The sequence below is a fragment of the Rhinatrema bivittatum genome, chromosome 2 (assembly GCF_901001135.1).
Source record: "Rhinatrema bivittatum chromosome 2, aRhiBiv1.1, whole genome shotgun sequence".
NCBI classification, from domain to species: domain Eukaryota; kingdom Metazoa; phylum Chordata; class Amphibia; order Gymnophiona; family Rhinatrematidae; genus Rhinatrema; species Rhinatrema bivittatum.
The window spans coordinates 281,550,794-281,571,311 of NC_042616.1; the positions used below are offsets into that span (position 1 = coordinate 281,550,794).

Here is a 20,518-nt window from a genome sequence, read left to right on the forward strand (position 1 = left end):
AATATAATCATCTTAAAGTAATTTTGGATTGCACCACTGCTCCATGCAAGTTAACCCAGTGTTTTAATTCCATCTTCTTGCCAATAAGGGATCCTCTGTGTTTATCACATGCTTTTTTTTAAAATTCTTTTTTGAATTGGTCCCAACTAGCCGGCACCAAACAATGGCGTTGCGAAAAGCAGAGATGTGATCAAGCCCCTCTCTCTCTACTGGAACAGCCCAAGGAAACCGTGGAAACACACATAGTCCCCTCATGCTAACAATCCAAACAGTAAGCACACAGGGAAGAGGTGGAATTGGACAGAGACTGTAAGCTCACTTTTCTGCAGCATTCCTCTCTCCCATCCAAGCCATTGCCAGCAGGAAAGAGAGAGGCTCAGTGCAGGCTCTTCAGTTATAGCCCCACTGTTTGGTCCCTGGGTTCAGAGAGGCCTGGGACTTCAATAAGGAGATGAAAGTCAAAGCAGACAGTCTAGGCATCTACTTGAAAAAGCCAGAGGCTTTGACAGTCTGAATCTGACATCAATATCTTGATGTAATCTGAAGTAACTGTTCCACTGGCCAGCACAGAATCGCTATGTACTTACTTCATTATGAGAAATGTGTTTTGCAGCAATTTAACAAACCCAAGCAAAAAAATATAAACAGCAGTTGTTAAAAGCAGCTGAACTAAGGAAAGTAAAAACAAAGAAAATTGTCTGCACATCTTACTGCAAGCACAGCTCTGACAATCATTCAATTACTGAAATTGAGTCTGAAGTAAAAGCTATGACTGGTAGCCTGAGCTTTTAAACAGGAAAAACTCTTCCCACGCTAGAATCTGCCTAAAGACATATAAGGCTTCTATTTCTAGGCATCATTCTTAAAATGAATGTGTGGGTTACATGTCAAATACGTCAACTCTGTAGATTTGAAGTCTTCACCTGTCAGTGTCTAAAATTTTTAAAAGTACTTATAATTATGTTTTGAAAAGAAACCCCATTTCCTAATTAAGTAGTTGTTATACTGATTCTGTGTTGACTGTGTATGTTTTACTGTAAGCTGCGTTGAATGTGTGTATCAAAGTAAAATCAATAAAATTTTTAATTAGTATGCATAAATATTACACCACATGACAGCAAAAATATCCAAATGTGCTTCTGCTACTATAGTTTCCAAGTCTTAAGATTTTATTAACCAGACTTTGAGAATTTTAACACATAGCCTTGCATATTTAATTTAATTCAAGAATTTGTATTCCGCCATTCTTATCCATACTGAATAATTTAAAGCAGATTAATAATATCAGGAAATAACATATGAGATCCATAATAAAATATATATTATTCAGCTATATAGGATACAAATTCACTGCAAAATCTTATTTCATAATAGAGCATCAAATAGTTGATAATAAATTAATAATTTGTACTAAAATAAAAGCAGTCATAAAAATCTCATATCATATTAACTTATGAAGAAAGCCAAAAAAATGACAAGCACATAAACATACTAGTCATACCCTATGGTAAATAAGATTACTAAAATTCATCATGGTTATTTATTTATTTATTTATTTATTGGTTTTTATATACCGGAAGTTCCTGTATACAATACATATCACTCCGGTTCACATTTAACAGATATAGCTATCGCCGGGTAGGCGGTTTACATGGAACATATCAAATATAATATAATGAACAGAACTATAATACAGTGTAATATATTATATTAAGAAACAACTAAGATCAACTTAGGTAACAACTTGGAACAAAAAACTGACTCAATGTGAGCATTACATTATTGTGGTAAGACAAGGCTGGATGTTTGTTCTTCCTGCTTTAGCTCTCTGGGAAAGCTTGAAGGAAGAGCCAAGTCTTGAGTTTCACCTTGAACGTTGTATGGCACGGTTCTAGGCGGAGGTCCGGTGGTAGTGAGTTCCAGAGTGACGGGCCCGCTGTGGATAGAGCGCGTTTCCTCAGGGTAGATTTTGCAGGTTGGGTGATCATTCTGTTCTGGTATGCCCTTCTGGTTGGTTTGTTAGAAGAGTGTAGTTGAAGCTGGAAAGTTAGGTTGAGGGGGGAGATGTTATGTAGTGCCTTGTGAACCATCATGCAGGTCTTGAACTGGATCCTATATTTGATGGGGAGCCAGTGGAGGTGCTGTAGGATTGGGGTGATATGGTCCCTTTTTTTGGCATTGGTAAGGATCCTTGCAGTGGCATTCAGAACCATCTGGAGTGGCTTGGTAGTGTATGCTGGAAGGCCCTGCAGGAGTGAATTACAGTAGTCTAATTTAGTTAGAATGATGGCTTGGAGTACTGTTCGGAAATCCCTATAGAGTAGAAGGGGCTTTAGTTTCTTTAGCACTTGTAGTTTAAAGAAGCATTCTTTTGTGGTGTTATTTATGAATTTATTGAGGCTGAGTTTGTCGTCAAGTAGTACACCCAGATCTCTGACTTGAGGTGCGGTGGAATATCCTGAGGTGTCTGGAGAGTTGATGGATGTTGGCGGGGTAGATTGATCTGGTGCTATGATGAGAATTTCCGTTTTTTTGGTGTTTAGCACCAGGTTGAGGCTGGTTAGTAGATCGTTGATGGATGAGAGGCATTTTTTCCAATAGGATATGGTTTTGTGTATGGTCTCCGTGATAGGGATGAGAATTTGAATGTCATCCGCGTATAAGAAATGGGTGAGCTTGAGGTTAGTAAGTAGATGACAGAGAGGGAGCAGGTAAATGTTGAAAAGGGTGGGTGAGAGTGATGATCCTTGTGGTACCCCCATCTTGACTTGGATGGGGTGAGATTCCTTGTTGTTTATCTTCACTTTGTATGTTCTGTTCTCTAGGAAGGACTTAAACCAGTTGAGAGCTGTTCCAGTGATGCCGATGACTGATAGTTGTTGTAGTAGGCTAGGGTGGTTCACGGTGTCGAAAGCTGAGGAAAGATCCAGAAGCACGAGAAGACAAGGTTGGCCTTTTTCGAGATTGAAGATAATGTTGTCTGTTAGTGTGGCTAATAAGGATTTGGTGCTCTTTTTCTTTCGGAATCCATATTGGTTGTTAGTGAGGATATTGTTGTCTTCAAGGAATTCAGAAAGTTGTCTGTTGACGATTTTCTCCATAATTTTAGCTAGCATAGGGAGGTTCGCTATAGGTCTGTAGTTAGCCAGATCTGTAGTGGGAAGGTTGGGTTTTTTGAGTAGAGGTTTGAGAAGCGCTAACTTGAGTTGTTTAGGAACTTGGCCTTGGGCGAGGGAGCAGTTAATGATATCAGCCACTGGCTTGGCAATGGTGTCATGGATTGAACTCAGCAGGTTTGATGGTATATGGTCTATGTATATGGTATGTATATGGTATATGTTAAAAACACACCTCATATAGAGGTATAAATACCTAACTGCTATAAGAGCCTTATAGCTTCTCTCTCTCCCCCCTCCCCAGTGGTTGTAGGTAGGAACTGCAACAATTGTGGTACTTACTGCAAAGTGCGAAAAAGTTATCGCACTCTGAGGTAATACCTATGTGAAGCGCTAAGATAGCGCACTTTGCGATAAATAGGCTATTACCATAAAACATGCCCCTCTTCCTATTGCATGAGATAGTTTGATGAATCCTGGCCTAAGACTGTTCCACAATTTTCTGAAATCCTCTTTTATTTAAGCTATGACCTCAGTCTCATTTTCCCTTCTTTCGACTGCAGCAATCCTACAAATGCACTTTGAATCTCTACTAGCTGTGGATCCTTGTAGGCATTTAACTTTGTCCCTCTCTAATCCTACCCCCAAATCTATTCCGCTGAGGATAACGTCCTCCACCAGAACTAATTTTCCTCATTCTCTTTCACCATTCTTGAGTTCTCCCTTCCAATGGGACTCCACCTTCATCTCTCTCGCTACCAAAGTGAGACTTACTGCCAGCAACATGAAGTTGTGTGCAGAGGCATGATGCTATATTTTAAGCAAAGTTCCATTTTGAACAACAGATTTATCCGCGACCTGATTTAAAGATGTGAATTTAGTGCTTGTGAAAATGACTATAGCCTGAAGTTTTTCTGTTTGTTTACAGAGCAGCTGTAACATGGGCACTGGCAGTGCAAGCTTCGTTACATTGCCTTGCCAACGTGCCTTTGTCCTGTTCTTAGGGAACACCACTAGGAGTTAGAGATAATTCTTTTTTTCTGTGCCACTTCAATCTTTCATCTTCTCTAACTCTTTCATTTAGTATCATATTTACCCACACAAATATTACTGTTACTACCAATAATTTTTGCAATACCAAAGCACAGGAAAATAGAGAGAAATGTTCAGTGTGACAGAATCGTCTAGTGAACAGGGGGCGTCAATTCACATCTCAGGGATTTCCCAACTTATAATTCTTTGCTATTTATCTATAAAGTGTGTAAAAAAAAAGTGTATCAAATAGCAAAATTACACAATTTAAAACATTTAAAAATGAAAAATAGTAGCAGTGCAATCTGCCTATTACCCTGCATACTTCAAAAGGAAGGTTGTAGTATTGTATAGACACATTTACATTTCCTGAGATGAAAAGATTCAAAGCAAAATTTGCAATTTGAACTGCTTCACATGATTAATACAGATGAACAGATAATGTATTACTTATATCACATTTTTCATTTATGACAGCATGTGCCTTCTCTCAAAGCATTATCACAAGCTGGAATTTGGATGTAAGAACAAGAAAATTTCTCCATGCCCACCTGCTAATCTATATGAACCGGTACATGCTGAGAATGTATATCTTAAGAGATGAAGCAAGCACAAGTCTTCTAGAAATAGATTCCAAGCACATTCAATACCATCAACAGATCCAAATAATCAGAAAGTGCTCAGAAACGATTTTCTTGATTTATATACCGTATCCCCGTCCTTCAAAAGGTTGTCCAAAGCAGTGTAAACATTAACAGAAAATACATTTCAATGAGTACAAAATGCAAAAATTAAAAAACTAAAAAAGTGAAACAAAAAAAGAAACCCTTAAAGTAGAGGGCGTGGAGGAGTAGCCTAGTGGTAAGAACAGTGGACTATGAACCAGGAGACCAGGGTTCAAGTCCCGTTGTTGCTCCTTGTGACCTTGGGCAAGTCACTTTACCCTCCATTGTCTCAGGTACAAACTTAGGCCTGGATTCATCCTGCAAAAGCCCGCAGCCTTCACACCACTGCGGAGTGCTGGCTGCTGGCTTTCGCACCGAATAGTGCCACCATGAAAGGTGGTGCTATGCGGTCCACTACTACTGATGATAATGTTGGTTACATTATCGCCTGCAGCACCGCCGACTCCTCCCCCCCCCCCCCAATTTGCATACTATCGCATGCAAAAATGACCCCATTAGGTGGTTATTTTCCAAGCTGCATTATAGGCTTTTCGCATGCGTTAAGGTGTTTTTCAAAGCCATAATCGCACAGTTTTAATGCAGCTAATAACTACATCTCTTTCATTTGCGTTAAGCTGTGCAATATGGCTTTATAGCACTTTGCAATGTTTTCGCTCATAACATTGTTAGTCTTTTAAGCTACCTTCCACCATGGGGGGAAGGGAGAGAGTGAGAGAGAGAGAGACTAGCCATAATGTCCTCATACTAGGTATTTATACCTCTATATGAAGTCCACATAGTTACTCGAGGTGAGGTTTAGGTAGGAGTGTAGGGGTTAGGGGTCACTTTTACATTCAGTGAGACATACAAACAGAACAGTGCTCTCTTGTGAAGATTTGATGACCTTCGGAGTGAGGAAACTCACCCAAAGATGAGATTTGTGCAATGTTCTCTCAACTTAGCTTGATGTTACCGAGGTAGAGAGTATGTGAAGAAAACAAAAGCAAAACCGATGCCTTGGAAAGAAGATTTATTCAATAGAACAGAACCCGCCTGACTCTGGCCAAGTTTCGCCCTTATGGCTGCATCAGGGGCTCTAAAAATACAATAAATAATGACTTTAAGATTAATAAAACACAACCTAATAAAATAAATAGAATAAATTGAAGTAAGAATAAATTAAAGTAAAAATAAACTGAGATCTAGTCAATTAAACAATGTTTATATCAATGGAGACCACAAGTATATGATCTTTATCCTTTTGGACTCTATACCCTCCCAGAAAAAGTGCCACACTCCCACTAAGTTGATCCTCCCTTTCATTGCAATATAATTTGTACCATGATATTGCATAAGGAATAACCTTCTATCAGAAGTAGATGACATTTCCTTTCATCTTTCTATAGATACAGACTCGTGGGGACATTCAGTTGCATGACCCACAATTTCCTGAATCATAGTTGCATAATTCATGTTGGTCTTGACTTGTCATCATGTATAATTCATGTTGGTCTTGACTTGTCATCATGTCAGCATTTAGAGCATAATTTAAATGTGTCTTACCAGTCTTTGAAGATTTGTCTGACATGGTGAGAAACTGAATAAAGGTATGCTATGCAGAAGGAGGAGATGGGGTCGACACAGGGCCTTCTAACCCCTTCATAGGCACCATGCTGATTCTGCCTCCTATTGCAGCCTGAAGATCACTGCTAGTCTTGATCAGCTGTTCTGAGACAGTATGCCACCGGATCCCCTTATTGCATGGCACCCCCTTTTCCTTATACAGAAGAGGCTGCTTTAAACCAATAAGAGCTATAAAACAATTAGGGGAAGGGGGTTGCTGGCTTTTGTTTTTTAAAATAGCAATGATAGTGAGGCATACCAGGGTTTTGCTACAGTGGACAACTGGATACTGAGAATTCTCTATCATATACAAAACAAAAGAACTATATGAAGAGAAGACACCACAGCACATATATACAGATACAATAGTGTACTCAAATTATTTCAATAGCAGTTAAAAATTTCACAGCTTTGACTTCAAAGCTTTATTCAGAATTCAAGTATGCTCCATTTAAGGAGAAAAATGGGTTACAGATAACAGCATTGTTTGCAGCAGAGCTACCAGGGTAAGAATATAGAAAACATTTGATTCATATTTCTGCAGGAATTTCAATTGTTTTGATCTTGGGGGTTACTGATGAGTTTAATATACGATGATAATCTTATAAAACTTGACCTGATGCAGCAATTAAGTTCTCAGTTTAATTCAACAGGTGAATCATGCAAGGCTACCCTCAAGAGAGCCTTTACTAAATATGCTTCAACTCCTCTCATTAAACATAATTAACTCACTTCATTAAACCAATTGTCACACCAAGAAAATAACGAGAGGAAAATAAGTGTTAAAAAGTACGAAATTTCCATAATCCAAAACATTGTCTTTGATTAAAATCTTCAACCAAATAAAAAAAGTCTCCTAAGTGCTGGCTTTTCTATGGTCCTTGTAGCGTTGTGAAGGAGATAAAAAGCAGCTGAGCTAGTAGAAAAAGTTAATTCCATTGCATGTATCAAATTACAATAAACTACATAAGTCTGCGTCATATCCAAATCATCCTTCTACAAACATTTTCATATACAACAACAGTAGCTACTTTACAATTGCTCACATTTTATGGCAGCTGCTACTTCAGGATGTGGTGCAATTTTGAAGTATTAAAATGAAGTTCAGCTGGAAACGATGCAAACAAAAAGTGAGAAGAATGACTAAAACATCAAAAATCTCTATCCACACAAGATTAAATATTAAATTCTCATGGCGACCTATTAGCATTGAACAAATCCAAGAACACCGATTCATAATTTTAAACGTTCCTGGAAATCTGTAAATATTGCAGAGTACAGTGCTGGGTTGCAAAGAGTGTCAAAGTTCAGGATGGCCATGAATTTATGCATTTTGTTACTGCAGAGTCCCAGGAATAGTGAATTTTATTGAGCTTTATATATGAGCTCCTGTTGTAGGAGCACTGAAATCCAGTGAGAAGCAAAGAGAGACAAGGTTGCAGAACAGAACAGCTGCCATTCCTACAGTATGTGATGACATCATTGGGGAAAGATACAAAGAAGCCGATGTAATAAGCAGCGCTATGAGCTGCCGCAGGTTTTTTTGCGCTTACTTGCACGGGTTTCTGTGTGCGTTTTTCTCGTGCTAACCTTAAGCGAGTATATAACAGTGTTCAACACGGGAAAAAACGCGCACTTAAACCTGCTTTAAAACACGCAGCTGGGGTAGAGTGAGTGGATGCAAATGAAGAAATTAACTATTCATGAGCTATGCAGGGAGCCGCATATCGGTCACTGCACGCTTTTGAACACGGGTTTTTTAGTGCCTGTGTCATGGCAGGAGTTAAAGTGTGTCTGGAGATTGGTTTACTCTGGGGGTAATCAAGAATCACCTTCACTTTTTCTGGATGCTTGGAACATTTTTGTGGGTCGGCTGTAGCGATCTCTGCTGCAATCCAGCGCCTGCTAGCATCCTCCGGTACAGCTGCCATGTGGTTGGAGACAGAGCATGAAGGGGTTAGACATTGCTTTACCCGCCTTCAGTTCCATTCCTGGACCACTAACTTCTTCACTGTTTTATAAAACTGGAAGGCTTTCGTCCCGAGAATCACTCATGGGTCACCTCATTAATGTGGGTTTCAGCATAGGTTTCTGCACCGTTTATTACACAGGGCTGTGAGTGCACATTTTCTGCGCGGGTTTCACATTTACGCAGATTTTCTGCGCGCATCTCATTTGCATACGGGCCATTTATTGCATCCCACGGAGGCGCCTGTTTTTGCCACGCATGCTAAAAAGAATATATTCAAACAACTAGTGCCGATTTCACCGTAGGTCTTATTTCATCAGCCTCAAAGCAAGGGGCATATCTATTAATCAAACAATCTGGTTGATGCTCCTTGTTGCTTTACAAGTTCATGTTAGGAAAGGATCTTCACTTCACTTCCGACTTAAGATGCCATCTCATGCAGTTCAAGGAAGACTAATAGTTCAGTTTCTCTGTCCACTCTCACGAACTACAACACAATGTAACTGGTGAGGGAGTAAATAGAAAACTCCCTCAGGCCCGTTCCTTTAAGGTAGTCTGAGGGAGTTTTCTATTTACTCCCTCAGACTACCTTAAAGGAACGGGCACAGCTGTCTGGCCAGTCCTTCTTAAAATCCAGACCCACAGGGAATCCTGGGTAAAGGGAGGAGCCCCTCAACAGAGTTTAAGAACTCAGGGCCTGGAAGGGTTAAACAGGCCCTGGGGTGCAGGCAGAGACCCACCCCATCGCTAAGACCTGCTACATCCTGAAGTTAAGGTGACCTACAATGTTTGTTTGATTTTGGGTTTCTCACTGTAAATAAACTGTACCTAAGGAATAGCCAGAATTTGTGTCCTTACTTCCTCTGGCTGTTTTCCTAAGCCACAGTTGGCCATGTTGCCACAACAGTTATATGTTGTATGGAAGATCATCGTCCAGCTTGGGTACACACAAAAATCAACAGCTTGACTTTTAAAGATTTGATATTTTCTGTTAATGCTGATATGAAAAAAAAATAGAAATAAGGGTTACCCGATATTCTTTAGAAAAAATTAAATAAAAAATTGACAGTAAAAATCTGAACAAACCAAACAAGCTTAAAGTGAAAAACAGCCAGTTCATACAGCACTCACCCTTAAAATACTTATAAGGGATACTGGTTCAAAATGTAATCATGACTGGACCACTAAAAAAGCACTCCACAAATCAATACAAAAATAATAAATACTTTATTTACATCAAAATCAAACATTCAACAAGCATTCTCCCATATACGGCTATCGGTATATAAAAATGTTAAAATAAATAAATAAAATAAATAAATAAATTGCAATGAGCAGCTGGAAAAATGTAACTAAAGGACTTCATGTTGGAAGACTAATATGAAGTCATTTCTATTTTCCCACAAATGGAAAATCTAAAAGCAAATGTAGTATGCTCTGGCATGTTGTATGCTTATGTGTAATGGTCAGGGTACACTTGCAAACTGATGGTGCATTACCTTTTGGTAATTCAGATTAAAATCCCACAATTTGGTAATTCAGATTAAAATCACACAAAAATGTCAAGAAAATGTATTTAAGATTTGTAAAAAGGATAGTGGATTTTATCCAATTTCTTAAGTAATGTTTGCAAGAAAATTCTAGCATCTAAATTTAACAACCATTTTTGGAATGAATTTTCAAAGCCATTTACATGCATACAAAACAGGTTTGTGCACGGAAATGGCTAGTTATAAAATTACCTGGAGTTTGTGCATGCAAAATTATATATGCAATCCAATTTTATGCATACTTTTATATACACAAAGAGACAAAGGGCCTCATTTTCTAAAGTATCGCAGGCCTGTGATATTTTAGGTAATGAAGGGCGGGGGGCTGAAACAGGGGGCGGTTCTGTGCTAGCCGGCAGCGATCGCACCGCTGCGGTGCGATCGCTGCCGGTTTTGCACCCAATAGCGCCACCATAGAAGGTGTAGCTATTGGGCGCGAACTAGGACGCAAAATGGGCCTTACCTTTTCGTCGTCCGCGGCGTCTTCGCGGAGTCAGCCCCGGTGACGCCCCGACTCCTCCGCTTCCGGGGCCAACTCCGCCCCCATCTTGGTATCGCACGCGATAAGGGACTTTTCGCATGCAAAACGTCCCTTACCACGTGCGATCCGTCTGGAAAATGAGGCCCAAAGTTTGGATTTACAAACATACTTTTGATTTGAAAAACCGTGTTCATAAAGTCACATGTATATCTTACACATTGCAAAGAGCAGATATAACTATGCTTGGGTTAGTTTATGTTCATACTATCATAGAATTTTCAAGGCAAAATAAATTCACTTTGAAAACTGGTATAACTTATGTATGTAGCTGCTGCATATGTTACCTGTAATAGTAAAATATTATACTCCCTATACTCCTGACAACATTCATTTTTATGTAATATATATATCATGTTCCACAGAATTAGCTGTTTTCCACACCTCTTGCACCAAACCATGAAAAAGTTTCAAGATGTATTTCCATTTTTTTTTAAAGTAAATATCAAAACAGCTTTCAGTGCCTAATGCTTCTATTAATATTGTCAATCTAAACCAACTTTAGATAATAAGGCAATTGAGACCACCAAAGTAATACATATAGTAAAACATGGATCTGTCAAATGTTTAAACAGATTCTACAATATACTATCTTTTAAATACACGTGCAATATATTATTCTGTACAATACTGTCTATAATTCTGCTAGTTTGCTTCTTGTGGGAATGCAAAAGTACAGTGACAATTAGTGTTTATGTTTTTAGGTGTTTATAATTTCTAAATTTCAGTGTTTGGGGTAAGGGCATTTTTAGCAATATTTTTTTTAGACTTATGTAGATAAACAAACTCAGTGTTTTTCAGGGTATTCCCTCCCAGCCAGTGAGGAGGTAACAGTGGTGAGCAGAGGCTCATTAGCTAATAAAAACAAGCATAAAGAATAGCAAATCTGCAAGTGATGGTGTTTTTCCAAGTATGAGCTGATAAAAATTTATTTTGCCTCATGCATGTTCTACCTGTGTTTATTAGTTAAAACCTAAAAACAGAAAGCCTGCATATAATTAGGTATCATTATAAAATTGTACATAGCCCTAGTCCAAATATGGGAACCTAGGTAAATTATGAGTTCACTTAACCTCTACTTTTACCTTCTAGAGTGGGTGGTTTTGCAGTACACAATAGTACTTACTGTATATATGTCTTTAAGCAAGTGTGTGAAGAAAGAAACTCTACATAGGGTATACTCTGAATATATAAGTACGTTTTTGAGTAAAAACAAGAGCAATCTAAGGGAAAAAAAAGTCTAAAGTGACTATGGTATACTAAAGTTGGAAACCAAGGGAGAAGGACTTGTCCTTGGTTTCTGGCGCTACCTTTTAAGGATTTCTAGTTTCCCATCCAGAAATTGCCTCACTTTTTTTTTTTTTTAAATCAGGGATGTTGGTGTTCAACAGTACTATTCTAGAAAAGAAATACCTAGTTTCTTATCAAGAATCCTAGGAGGAAGAATAAGAACATAGTGTTATGTTGTGTCAGGACAAGGGTCCATCAAGCCCAGCCATCCTGTTGTCAATTGTGACCAATCCAGATCACTAGGAAGTACGGTGCAGGCATATTCCAAAGAATAGATCCATTTTTTGTTGTCCACTCCAGGACTGTCCCCAAATCTACCTGGATCATTGCTTTTTCAGGAACCTGTCTAAACCCTTTTTTAGCTCAGCTGGGCTAGATGACTCAACCAAACATTCCAGCAACAAATTCCACAACTTAAATTATGTGTTTGAAAAATACTTTCTCCAATTTGTTTTATATCTGCTACCCTTTAGTTTTATGGCGTGTCCACTAGTCCCTGTACTACCCGAAAGAGTAAATAACCATTCTCTATCTGTTCCACTCTTCTCATGATTTTATAAACGTCAATCATATCTCCTTTTAGCCGTCTCTTCTGCAAGCTGAAGAGCCCTAACCTGCTTAGCTTTACTTCATAAGGGACTCTTTTCATCCCCTGTATCAGTTTTCTAGTACACATTCTTTAAGGTGTGGTCATATCATAGATCTATATACAGGCATTATGAAATTCTCAGCTTTATTCTCCATTCCTGTCCACATAAATCCTAATATTCTATTTGCTTTTTTAACCACCACTCCACACTAAACTGAGGATGTCAACATATTGTCCCATACTGACATCAAGATCCTTTTCCTGGGTGGTGACTCCAGCATTGTGCATCTATAATTAGAATTAGTTTTCCTTTTATGTATCACTTTGTCCGTGTCCACATTCAATTTCAACTGCCATTTAGATACAGAGTTCTTCAGTCAGGTAAGGTCCTTCTGCAATTCCTTACAGTCTGCTTGTGTTTTTTACTACATTGAATAGCTTTGTGTCATCTGTAAATTTAATCACCTCACTCTTTGCTCCCTTTTATAGCTCATTTGTGTATAAGTTAAACACAGGTCCCTGAGGCTCTCCACTATTTACCTCTTTCTTTTGGAAAAACTGACTATTTACTCCTTCCTCTTTGTTTCCTATCTTTTAACCATTTACCTAGCCACTATAAGACCTCACTATCTATCCCATTTAGTTTCTAGAGGATTCACTCAGGAGGACTTTATCAAATACCTTCTGAAAATCTAAATACACAACTGGCTCTCTTTTATCCACATACCTGTTCACATCTTCAAAGAATTCTAATTAGTAAGGCACAACCTCCTTTGCTAAATCCATGCTGGCTCTTCCCCATTAAGTCATTTTATTCTTAGCAACAATTTCCACCATTTTACCCAACACTATTACCAGGCTCACAGGTCTGTGGTTACTTGATTCATCCATGAAGCCTTTTTTGAAAATTGGCGTTGCATTGGCCACCCTCCAGTCCTCAGGAACAGAGAATGGAGCATGGACATATCTTGCTGCAAGGGGCATGGGAAACTCTTCTGCTGAGGGTTCAGGGTCGGATAACACTTGTTTGTGTCAGGGACTGTAAACTGGAGGCTTTGTTCTATATTTGCATAGAGCTACTGGAGCTCTGCCATGCTGCTTCAAGATTTAGGATTTGTGTATCCAAGGCTATCAGTATTTCTGCAATTAAGATCCTGTGACTTATCTTTGAGATTACTCTACTGTTATTGCTGGTAACCCCAGAAAATAAAGTTGGAAAGTTTATTTTATTTATTTATTTATTATTTTTATATACAGACATTCGATCTCAATTGAGATATCACACCGGTTTACATTCAGGTACTATTCCCAGAGGGCTTACAATCTAAGTTTTTGTACCTGAGGCAATGGAGGGTAAAGTGACTTGCCCAAGGTCACAAGGAGCGACAGCGGGACTTGAACCCTGGTCTCCTGGTTCATAGTCCACTGCTCACCACTAGGCTATTTCTCCTCCCCATAAAAGTTGGAACCAAAAAGCCATTGTTAGATCCTGGATTGTGGGCTTGATGAAGATAGGGCATCGGAAATAATGTCTAAAGAGGACAGCAAGCGTTCCACTTATGGGGGCAATTAGATGGTCACAGAGGGGAAAAAATGGGGGTTATTTTCTTTTCCCTATCCTGTAGAGAATTACACACCATTATCCTCTGAGCCCAGTACAATCCAACATCTTACCCATCCACTCTTGTTTTTTTTTTTTTGAACCCACAGAGTTGATGCTAGAATTATTATATATACCCTTAGTCTCATCATTTAGTCTCATCTCTAAAGAGATGTGATACTGAACATAAAAAAAGATTCTTTGCACATAAGATCTTGTTTATATTTGCCTCCATATAAACAATGTGAGAAAAAAATTATCTCTAAAAGCTATATAATTTGGGGACAGCTGACCAGTCTCATTTCTATGCAGGGTTAGAACTGAAATAGACACGTTCCTGATTTACAATTATCCACAGAAGTGCTTCCCAACCTTTTTAACTCTAAAGCACACCTACATTAGCACAAATGGTGTGCGGCATACCGAAACCAGAAGAGCAGGCAGTCACGCTATAGAGAGGACTTCTATATCCAAAAAACGAGCTGAGGAAGCACTGAAAGTCCTACCTGTACCTCCTTCCAAATGGAAAACGAAGGGACCTCCTTTCTTAAATACAAGTGCAGGAGAAGGGAGCAGTCGGTGGCGTGTGGGCAGTCTGATCGATTAGCTAGACTGGCTGCCAGAACTCTTCTATTGCTGCTCCTTCCATCACTTGTGAGTGAGTCACATCCAGTGCTTAGTGCATGCTCTCCCCATCTCACTCAGCCTGGGGATAAGACAGAGGCTGGAAGAACTCAAAGGAGGAGGCTCAAGAGAGGGAAGAGGAGAGTGGTGTTTGTACAATGTGCGCATTGCACAAAGTTAGTGTTACGAATGGGCTCAGGCCAGGAGTGGTGAACACCACTAACGGGGGTGTCTCAGGGTGGAGAAAGGCAGGACTGCAGAAGAGTCTAGATGCTGGCTGGTGCAGGCAGGAATGAGTGAACCCTATGGGCAAGTGGGAAGGTGGAATAGGCAGACGGAGTCTAATACTGGCTAGAGATACCTGATACCAGATGCATGAAGGTAAGAGTGAACTTGAAGACTGGAACAGCATGGAAGTATGTGTGAACGTGAATGTAGGTAAAGGTGTACAGGAAACTGGAACTGGGTGCTGGTAAGGATGAACTCAGGAAGCATGCAGGTATGAGTGATAATGACTGGAGGTATAAGTGACTGAATTGAGGAAACAAGACTGACAGAGAACTGGACAGACAAACCAGGACAGCACTAACATTGAACATGAAACACATAATCCCGAAGGCAGCAGAGCGAGGCACAAGGCCCGAAGGCTACAGACAGCAGACAGTGGGCCCGTAGGCCACACACACACAGCAGGCAGAAGCCCGTAGGCCACACACATACAATAGGCAGAAGCCCGTAGGCCACAGACAGCAGGCAGAGGGCCCGTAGGCCACACACACACAGCAGGCAGCAAGCTCGTAGGTTACCGACAGCAGGCAGAGGCCCGTAGGCCACACACAGCGGACAGAAGGCCCGTAGGCCACACACACACACACAGGAGGCAGAAGCCCATAGGCCACACACACACACACACACAGTAGGCAGAAGCCCGTAGGCCACACACACACACAGTAGGCAGAAGCCCGTAGGCCACACACATACAATAGGCAGAAGCCCGTAGGCCACAGACAGCAGGCAGAGGGCCTGTAGGCCACAGACAGCGGACAGAAGGCCCGTAGGCCACATGCACACACAGGAGGCAGAAGCCCATAGGCCACACACACACACAGTAGGCAGAGGCCCGTAGGCCACACACACGTAACAGTAGGCAGAAGCCCGTAGGCCACACACACGTACAGTAGGCAGAAGCCCGTAGGCCACACACACACACAGTAGGCAGAAGCCCGTAGGCCACACACATACAGTAGGCAGAAGCCCGTAGGCCACAGACAGAAGGCGAAAGAGGCTAGAGCAGGGAGCCCAGGCGAGCTCGATGCTGAAGCACTGATGGAACTGCTAGACAGGATTATAAAGGAAAGTCTGGGGTATAGAGTAGACAGGAAGGAAGGAGTGGGCCAACCAGAAGAACATGCTCGTGGGGGACCTCTGGTGGTGAGGCGGCTGTGTAGCAGCCATGGTCGTAACAGTTAGGCCCAGCTATCCATGTCTATCAATTCCCACACTCTGGGACTCGTGCTGTAACCAGGAAGAAGAGGCATGCATGACTGCAGATGTGCTTAGAAAGGAACTCCTGGATGCGTAAGAGCTACCGCTGGTATTTCTTGTAGCTGTAAAGTGCCGAGGACAGAAGCCAGATGCTTCTGAGCATCAAGCAATGGTGACTATTTTTGTGGCACACCTAATTAAGTCTGATAGCTAGCACACTGTTTGGGAAAAGACTGATTTACATCAGATCACTAAAGCATTCAGGCAACAATAAAAGAATGAATTGTTGGACAAGTATCTTATTAGGTTTCGGAACTGCTGCGCTCCAAATTTTTTAGCAAGTTCCTGAAAAACACAATCTCCAATTGGCAGAAAAACATATAAACAAAATAGAACAGGAGATAAAGATTTTAAAGCCTATCTAGTCTGCCCATTATCTCTACCAACTGCAATATTGCAAAATGTACTTGATCTCAAGCTTTACTCTTGCTTCGCAACCACTAATAATCCCTTGTGTTTATTCCATGCTTTATTGAGTTCTGTTTTTCCTTTCACTACTTCTATGGGGGAGGCCTTTCAAATTCATCTACCACCCTTCCTCTGAAGGGATGCTTACTTACCTTACCTATAAATCTATCCCCCTCCAACCTCTGTTTCCCAACCAGTGTGCCATGGCACTGTAGTGGTTCAATAAATGCTTAAAGCCAGCAGCTGTGGAGAAAAAAATCCCTTTTTTAAAGTCCTCAAATAATATAATAAGAAACATTATTGGAGAGAGAGAGAGAGAGCAGAATGCCACGCAAGACACCCGTACAGAGCTCTCTCTCATATGATTTTACTGATACCAGGCATTATAAAGGGTTTACACGTCTTCACACCTCAAACCCTTAAACAAATAACCGGGTTACAGAATCCTCAAAATATTTCTATGACTGGCTATATTAGTTTAAACAATTATTTCAAGTGGCTATATGTACATTTGCTATCACTCAGTATGCAAATTTTCTCAATGTGCAAGATGAGCTTGTAACTAAGCTGAAGTGACAGAATCAGCCTTGGTGTATTCTAAACATAACATTGTAACACTGTGGCGCTGTAATCTTTCTAGCTTATGCAGTACTTTATCTAGCATATTCTCTTCTGTGGCATCTATCTGTCTGGCAAAAGCAATGCACAAAACAAAAATAAATGCTATAGAAGACTTACGAGGAATTATAAAGCTACTTATGATCAAAAATAAAAATTTTTGAACAAGATTAATGACTCTTTGTGTAGCATGCCAAAAAGTGTTTCACTGCTCTCCATCACAAGTCATGACTGCAATAGGGCCCTTAGCACCCACATCAGCACAATGGTGTGCCTTCAGACCTGCTCAGCTATGTCACAGAAAATACACCGTCAGATGCTCAGATCCTGGCCAACATCTGGGCTGTGTTCTCAGCACCTTGCAGCAATAAGAGACACCAGTAGTAGCTCTGAAATGTGTAATCATGCATGCTTCAGCTATAGCATTAGCCTGGAATGTGGTAATTAATGGGCAGCATTCATGGCACGGATAGCTAGGCCCCACTTTGTACAGCACACACATTATACACAGCAACTCCTCAACTTCTCTGCTCTGATCCTCTTGCTTTGAGTTCTTCTACCTTCTGGTATCCCCAGGCTGAGTGAGATAGGGAGCGTGTGAACTGAGAACTGGATGTGGCTTACTCTGAGTGCTGGGGGGAGCAGCAGCAGTTAAAGAGCTCTGGAAGCCACATGCAACAGCTAAGGCAACTGAGTCGGCTGACCGCACCACACCAACTTCCCCCTTATCCTATGTTTGTTTGCATATAGAGGGAGCAGGTCCATCTTGATGGGTTTATGAGTGTCTCTGCCCCCTTTTTCTTTTTGTTTTAACATTTGAAAGAGAGAGAGACTGGTGAAGCTTTCAGTGCTTCACTAGCTCCACTTTTAGCCATAAAAGACCACTCTCCATCAGCATGCTTGCTCCATGGTGTGCCACACAATGTTTTTCTTAATGTAGGTATGCCTTGAGCTTGAAAAGATTAGGAAACACTGTTCTAAGAGTATTTCACCCAGGCAGAGAAAGCCAGTTGTTCAGGTCAGTGGCAAAACTCCATTTGAATCCAGAAGGCTGGCTGTAGGCCAAAATCCCAAACTCCTCTTTAGAACAGATTGATGCTAAAGAGCATTGCAGCAAGCATGAATTCTCACAAGAATTATACATAAGAGAAGGGGATCAATTCTCAATGGGATTTCCAAGGGTAAAATGGGTGTTTCGAAATAGAAAAAGCCCTTTAAAAATTGGCACTTATCTCCCCCCCATGAGGAGAAAATAGATGGTAACCAGGATGGGATTAGGGCATGCTGAGTCAAGCATATGTGGACATTTCATTCTGAAATTTCCATGCATTCTTCAATCATCTGTACTCCATGTACGTTGCACCTGCACAGGATGCGAAGCAACAAATCCTTGCAGCACTGGCCACCACAGGAAGTTTCCCTTTGAAAAGCAGCTTGCAGGTCCATGGGAACAAAGAATATGTAGGCCTTCAAGCTCCCTGTGAGCTCTGAAAATTACCTTCATTAGTATAAATATACTACTGCTACACAGACCTTAAAGGCCAATAGAGATAATAACTAGTATGCTTGCAGTCCATGACTGTTGACCCTTCAACTGACTTAATAAAAAAATGATTTCACCCACAGCTGCAAACTTTACTGCATGACAAGCTTTTAAAGCTCAGCACAGACCCTGCATCCCATGAGATGGAGTCTGTAGGGACAGGTGGCATAAACTATACATTTTAGGACATGCCGTTCTTCATCAGATGTGTACTGACAAAAGGAGTGGTGTCATGTGTGTATCACATGGGTCACAGGGTACCAAAATTAGGCCACAAGAGTTATTGTACTAAAAGGTCTGCAACTATCTTCCTGACGCCTTGAATCTGTTCTTTTTTTAATCCACCTAAGAAATCAAAAGAGCTAAACAGATCAACATGCTTATTACTTTCTGTATGATTTAACTACTTCTGGGTAAGCCAATGGTCTTTGCTATGGTTCAAGCAGGGCTACTTTGGCAAAATAAAACAAACCTCAGTGTGAGAGCCAGGATCATCATCATCATCAGACAAAACAGCTAGCTTCCTGGGCAAAGAGGGGTGCCCTTCTGATCATGTGTTCAGCCCAGGACAGAGTCCCCCCTCCAATGATGCAGACAGCCCAGCTTCTCAAGCACAGTCAGAGTGACTGGTGTAACTAAAACAAAATCTGTTCCCCAACATGCTCTCTCTCCCCTCTGCCCCGGGGCTGTTTCTCCCCCAAACACTCTTCTCCTTACTCTCTAGCTCCCACTAGCCTGTCTCCCCACAACTTTCTCTCTTCCCAGCTCCTTTCTCCCACAACCTCTCCCCAAACCCATTCCAGCCATTCTTAACTGCACCTGACCTTTTTCTCCAGTCAACCTCCAACATCCTGACCCCACCCTCAACTCCTCCAATCCAAATCTCTTCCAAATGTGTTAATCCCCCCCCCCCCCCCCCCATTTCCTTCTCTGGAGCCTAGCCATCTGTACCACCTCCAAAGCAGCTGTTCTGTTTCATTCTGGCACCCTGTGGCTCTCGGTGAGTTTGAGACATGCCCAGCCCAAACCTCCACTCTGTTCTTAAGGTCTCTTGAGAATAGCGCAGAGCACTCTGTGGCTCAAACTCTCAGAGCCACCACATGCCAGAAGAAAAGAGAGCAGCTGTTCCAAAGGCAGCACTGAGCAAAAACCTTTGCAAGAGGTGGAAGAAGAGCGTGTAGTGGGTGAAGAGAGCCAAAGAGCTGCATTTAGGCTTGCTAGGAGCTGTGAAAAACACCGATAAAAGCCCTGATGAACCACAAGTGTATATTATAAAGGTGCTCACATGGTACAAGCTTTTTGTGACTACTTAAAATATATATTTCATAGCAGTGAAGACAAATTCCAGTCCTCGAGTGCCACAAACAGGCCAGGTTTTCAGGATATCCACAATGAATATGCATGAGATAAATTTGCATACACCTGTATGCAGATTTGCATACAGTTATATGCAAATTTATCTCATGCATATTCATTGTGGATATCCTGAAAACCTGGCCTGTTTGTGGCATTTGAGGACTGGAGTTCGCCATCACTGTATTAGAGGCAAGATGCATATAATTCCTTTATGTTTCTCAAAACTATGACAAATTCACTTATTAACATTCAGAAAAGAAATTACTTCACACAGAGAGTGTCTATCTAGTCCTCGGGACACACCGAGCCGATCAGGATATCAATGAATATGTATGAGATAGATTTGCATACAATGGAGCCAGTGCATGCAAATCAATGGCATGCATATTTATTATGGACATCCTGAAAACCTTACTGGCTAGGTGTATCCCAAGGACAGAGTTGAGAACCAC

The 20,518-nt window shown here is 40.9% G+C and overlaps 1 protein-coding gene across 7 annotated transcripts in view; it reads right to left on the reverse strand.

The window, feature by feature from the left end:
• TPK1 (thiamin pyrophosphokinase 1) overlaps positions 1–20,518 on the reverse strand; it is an 831,917-nt gene that overhangs the window by 673,013 nt on the left and 138,386 nt on the right. The window lies entirely within an intron of this gene.